This window comes from Rousettus aegyptiacus, unplaced genomic scaffold (assembly GCF_014176215.1).
Source record: "Rousettus aegyptiacus isolate mRouAeg1 unplaced genomic scaffold, mRouAeg1.p scaffold_m13_p_2, whole genome shotgun sequence".
NCBI lineage: Eukaryota > Metazoa > Chordata > Mammalia > Chiroptera > Pteropodidae > Rousettus > Rousettus aegyptiacus.
The window spans coordinates 8,201,877-8,208,020 of record NW_023416295.1 but is presented as its reverse complement, the minus strand read 5'-3'; the positions used below and the strand labels follow the sequence as shown (position 1 = coordinate 8,208,020).

At 45.5% G+C, this 6,144-nt stretch overlaps 1 pseudogene; it reads left to right on the top strand.

Moving 5' to 3' along the window:
* The first annotated feature begins 5,377 nt into the window (after positions 1 to 5,377).
* Positions 5,378 to 5,496, top strand: LOC118614649 (annotated as a pseudogene).
* Positions 5,497 to 6,144: the final 648 nt, after the last annotated feature.

Sequence of the window (6,144 nt, the reverse complement as noted above, 5' to 3'; positions counted from 1 at the left end):
AACTCAACACCCCCCAATCTTCCTCTGCAGCAATAGACAAAAGTAACAGGAAGATGAATTCCACCTCTTATCTCTCAAGGTTGGATCTAATTGTTGCAATATCCAGATCTTAGATGTAGGGTATTCTGGGAAATGTAATTTTTAATCCGGCCTCTGTTGTACAGAAAGCCATGCCGGAAGGACATCAAAATGGATATTGAGCAGGACACGTGATGTCGTTTAAACTGTATGAAGGAAATTTTCTCCAGATTATCTAGGATTACCACGTCTCAGACCCTTTTAAAATAATTTGAATTACGTTTATATTTCTTATATGTCTTAGATGTCTAGAATGACACGCGACATTTTAAAAACAAGTCAAAACTATCCGTTTAGTTCAAATGAGAACATCTCAAGAGTATTAGAAAAATTTGTTTCTTTAAGGGATAGGAGAGAGTTAATGTATGAGAAAGAATGGAATCCCAGCCAAGTCTTATCTGTACCATTGGTGAAAACAAGAGGTAATGCAAACGCACCTCATTTTATCCTCTCCCCGAGCCCATTGCTCTTCCCGTCCTTGCCCTCTGCACAGTAAGGATTGTAGTCAAACACCAGGAATCACATTTCCTACTATGGTGTGTAGAAGAGTGCTCCTTCTCTCTCTAATTAGTCTTCTCAGCCTCCAGCCCTGAAGCTCCACCCCATGAAAGAGTCACATGACCTTAAGGTAGCTCCAGCCATGCACCAAGTGTGCCCCACAGTACTCTGGGAGAGTACCCCAGAAGGAATTCATGTGATGTGAATGGGTATTAAAAAACCCATCCGTGTTCTGTCAGGCATCCTCTTCTAAACACACTCCAGTCATATTAGTCGAAGGCTTTATTAGAACATGGGCTTTATACGCAGACACAGCTAATTGTCTGTCAACATTCGTGCTTTTGCCTTTTACAGTAGAGAAGCGTTGGGAAAGATCGTCCAGTCACCAACTGCATGTCCCCAGCTCCCCATGCATCTAGGTTGGGCCATGTGACTACTTCTAACCAATGGAAAGTGAGGGGAACTAAGCTGTGCCACTTTCGAGCTAAGGATCTGAAGAAGTGATGGGCGTTGTCCACTGTCTTCTCTTCCACTTACAGTCTGGAGACAATGGAGCTACCTTAGGTGTTATGTTTTGGAAATATCAGCTTCCATCGACCTTGATCCCTGAATGACTGGGTGGAGCACAGCTCCCCAAACCCATCCCTTTCTGCCCACCCAGAACAGCTCGGGATAACTGACATCGATAAGAAGGAAATATCTATTGTGTGAAGTCACTGTACATTTTTGTGTCAACTTGTTGCAGTAGGTAGTATTACCCCAATAAATTCAGCATATCTTTTGTCTTCCACCTTATAACCTTCCCGAAGTCTGTAACACATTGCCAAAAATCAACTCCCTCACTCCCGCCTCCCTCAAAAAAATAAAAAATAAAAAACAAATCAAAACAAAGACAGCGAAATTCTGGATTTTTCTACTGTTTCATTATGAAATTATATTTAAGAAAATTGAAGGACACTAAAAACAGTAAGAAATGTATAGTGCATAACCCATATAAGTAGTAATACAAGTGCAGAAGTTCTACAAACAGAAAAATGAACATTTGAAAAGAATGAAATATATTTTAAAACATTATTACATTCTGCTGAGCTCATTAATGTGAATTTTTGCGCCCTCAGGAGCACGCTGTGGCCTGCAATGTTAATTTTAATTGATAGATCATATTAGATTGAGATACACACACACACACACACACACACACACACACACACACACACACATATATATCCACTACAGCCAAGGTATAGGAAAGAGTCTTTGGGGTAGAGAACCTGTGGATTTAGTTTGGAGAACTCAATCGATTCATATACCACTAAGTTTATAAAGGTCCTTAGAGGTTCTTGGCTCAATCTTACTATTTTATAGATGAGCGAGAAAGATAGTATGGCTCAGGGAAGCTACTCATGGTCAAGCGGCTCTGGCAGAGCATGGACTTGAATTTGGGACTTCGGACTTCTAATCAGGTGTCTTTCTCTGAAATTACAAGCTCAATAGGTAGGTGAACCAGAAGAGAGGAAAGTTCGGAACATCTAAACATCTAAGCGCAGGAGCGAGCACCTCAGAGCACCTGCCCGGAGGCCAGGCCGGCCGCCCGGCAGCGGCCCTGCTTCTGGCCGCAGCGTTTCTGCTGACGGCGGCCCTTCCCACAGCCGCAGCCACAGGAGCCACCGCCGCAGCCTCCGCCTTGGCTGGGCCGTGACCCAAGAACATGACTCGTTCCCTGCTGTCGTTAATCTCAGTTTCCCTGGGAGAATCTTACGGTTCACCTCCTTGAGGACTTTTGGCCACACAAAATAGCGGACTTCAGCTCTGAATTTGTTTCAAAGGCGTATTCACGACAGGACTGCGGGAGTCTGAAATATTACACTGTCTCCTTTCTTTTCTGCGCAACCAGTGCAAGTCTGACTCTGGCAGCTAATTTCCATTTTTATTCAACGTCCTCACTGATCCTTTAAGAGACAGTACCGAGAAACACCTTCTGAGGCTGCCATCCCTACCTGTGAGAGGCCACAAAACTAACATCTCCCAAACCTCCCCTGTTTCAGATTCAAAGAGGAGAACCTGTGGGGCCTTTCCTGTCCTCTGGGGCTTCTTACTGTCCCAGGTTAGTGCTCCGATCCTGCAAACGAAAGAAGAGATATGATGAGGGTCAAAAGTTAGCAAAAAGACTGAGAATCGCAAGACTTCCCCCCCCCACCCCCCCCCACCCCCCCCCCACCCCCGCCAACGCACAGGCCACACCCATCCCGCAGTGTGAGCCCGTGGCCCAGCCGGGCCCACTGGGGCCTGCACAGCCCAGGGCTATGACCACAGCCCTGTTTGCTATAAGATTTAGGAGTCCCTCAGAAACAATATATCTTTGTAGTAGAGGCTAACAGCCATCTTCTGCTTTTTGTAATCTGTTTGCTTGCTTGATGAAAGGCCCACCAGGATGTGGGTTTAGGCCTTATAATCTGCCACCTCTGGAAGCTCGGGGCTGATTCTCTGACCCTGTGTGGTGGAGAGAGTCAGTCGCCGACCAGGCTGAAAAAGGCTCATAATTAATCTCAATTGGCTCCGTGGGTCTTGGATTCGAACGCGCCACAACATGACAAGCAGAATGAGCGCATTTTAACGATCTATTATCGTGGTTTATTGTTGTTGTTTTTTTTTTTTTTAATATTGAGAGGTAAGGTCCACAGGCTTCCATTTGTCCTCAAACCTCAGTCCTGCAAACATTAGGGCTAGGCCTGCGTGCAAAAGATGTGGGGGAGGGGCGGGGCAGGGGCGGCATCGGAGCTGGGCCGCAGAATAGGGGCACCAGCTGGAAGAACAGGACAGGACGTGCTCAGGGTGTGGCAGGACTGGGGTGTAAGGAACAGGGAGGGGCGGCAGTCAGGAAATCTGTTAGGAAGGCGGGGGCCACATTCTGAGCTAGAAAGCCACTCTCAGATGTTTGTGCTTATGGTGACAGGCAGCACGGAACGGTTAGTCATGGGAGCAGGGTGTCCCAAGTCCAGGCAACAGGTGAGGTGTCCTTCCTGCAGAGCAGTCGGTTAGGATGCTCTAAACTGCATCTTCTAGAAGGAACGCCCCCAGGCGATGCCCCTCTGGTCAAAGGATGGGAGGCAGGATTTGGACAAATCCACTTCACCTCCCTTTGAGAAGGGGGGCTGTTGATGGCTCTTCCCTACATCCCCCGAGGCAGAAAAATATTCAAAGGGAGCATGCTTTTCCGTTGCTCTTGGGATGCTATCTGGAAGGATGCCTTTCGGGGGTGTCGTTGAACTTGAAATCGGGATAGTCAGGATGTGTCGGGAGCCCCCTCCAGGCGAAGGGCTTACGCAGGTCCCTCTGGCTTCACGTGTCCTCTGTTAGCCTGTCACTCCCCTGGTCCTGTATCACATTCCACGTTTCAATGTCCAAGAACCTCACTCCCTGAAAATAAACATCGTTAATTTAATGGGATCCCGATTTTAGTCCACCATCGCCAGGAATCTTGGCATTCACCTTCATAAAATGCCCAGCCCCACCTGCCCATTGGCTCAACTTGGAACGATCAGAAAAGAGAGAGACGAGAGTTTGCCTTCTCTGCCTTCTATTCCCAAAGGAAAGAGAAATAGATACATATATCTGAGGGAAGGACGTGGCTTGGGGTGAAGGGGGAAGCAGGGATAAGCCTGGGCTTCTCTGTGGCAGAAAATCGAAAACCTCCAGGAAAAGATCTGGCTAGCAATTCCGGTAGAGGCGTTAATTACGTATTTGTAATAAATAATTCTACATGAAATAACAGTGGGTTGTCTTGTCCATGGAGATAGTTTTCCATACAGTTTCTAACCTAGGGACCATCATTGTTCAGACGTAGAAGGTTCAACTGTCTGCGGTTTTATGCATGTAGAACTACATATGATGATATTCGCAGTATTGTTTAGGGTCATGAAAACTTGTAAGTCATCGGGGAATTGGTTGAAGTATAGTTCATCAATTAATTCAGTTTGCTCAGCCATTTTTTCACTGAGAATCTGTGGTGTGATAGGCTCTGTTCTAAGCAGATGGGATATATCTGTGAACAAACCCAACATAAATCCTTGCCCACCTCCACCCCAAACTTCCATGCTCATAGTGGTGGGGGGGGGGGCCCAGAAAATAAATATAAAGGATAAATATTGAGTACTTAGCAAGGAAAAGTAGAAGTGTGGAGCGGTCTTATAATTTCAAATTAAATTATGTCCATAATATGTGCTAGCATACAGCTTTTAAAAATGAGAGAAATGTATATGGTGCACACTGAAATATCTCCAAGACAAATTAAGAATTAAAAAGCAAGTTAGAGAACAACGCAAACTCATTTAGACATGCGTGTGTGTACACGTCTGAAAGGGTGCACACACCAAAACGCACTCTACGAATCTCCATCGACCCCCACCCCGCCCCAGCAGACACCCCAGGCATCTCCCTTTGCCTTGTGTGTGTGTGTGTGTGTGTGTGTGTGTGTGTGTGAGTGTGTGAGAGTGTGTGTGTTCTCTCCAAGCCTTCCTTCCCCTGAGGGTGACCCTTTGATGATCTACACTTTCCGTCAGGGCATCTGCTTCCCCAAGGAGTTTGCAGCCTCCTTCCCTTTCTTCCCCTAGGGCTGCCTTTATTTGTTTCAGAGCCAGCTTTTCACTTAAAAGCGAGCTCGTTGTATTTCATACGGAATTTCTAACTGTTTTGTGGAGAAGGAAGGCTTTTTGGGGTCTCCAGTCTACCATTGTCTGAAATGGAAACGACGTGTCGAATTGTTTCAAAAGCTATCTTAAATTAAAATTAAAAACAACAAGTAGTGTACGGCCAGGCCACCCTGAACAAGCCTGATCCCATCTGATCTCGGAAGCTAAGCAGGGTCGGGCCTAGTTAGTACTTGGATGGGAGACCATCTAGGAAGACCAGGTGCTATAGGTGTAAAAAATTAAAAAATAAGAGATGGTAAGCTGATAAGGTCTTTGCAATCTGTGAGGTCAACCAAGGGTTGCGTCCTAAACAACCACAAGTAGATGTGTTCCTTCCCTATCTGTTCTTGAAAGGAATATATTGACGATAGGATGTCGCATCATGGAAAGAGAATTCGCTATCTATTAAAGGATTAGGAGAGTCCCTTAGAAAAATCGATGGAATACTCTAGCATGGGGAATGGCATCGTGGAAAATCTGCCAAAACCCTGCCGTCAGAGTTGTCATTCGCTGTTCTGAAAATTAGCACATAGTTGTAACTATAACCTATATTTCGTTAGCTATAAAACAAAATAATTTGCATACATTTTAGTTTCATTCTTAAAGGTAGGATTATAATCAAACTGCTACTGAATTAGTCGCTGTGAAACTTGAGCTCCTGTTTAAATAGATTCACTTCAAGTTTCCATCCTTCACCCAGCCCCAACCGCACCAACCCCCCGCCCCCGCCCCGTACCAATTTTCTCTGGATAAGGAAGACCTCCAGTATTCCGATTTTAAAGATAAAAATACTAAAACTCCAAGAAGTCAAGTATTTTGCCCCAAGTCCCCCAAGTGGTGACGTTGAGCTAGATTGTTAAACCAGGTCTCAGTGACCTTA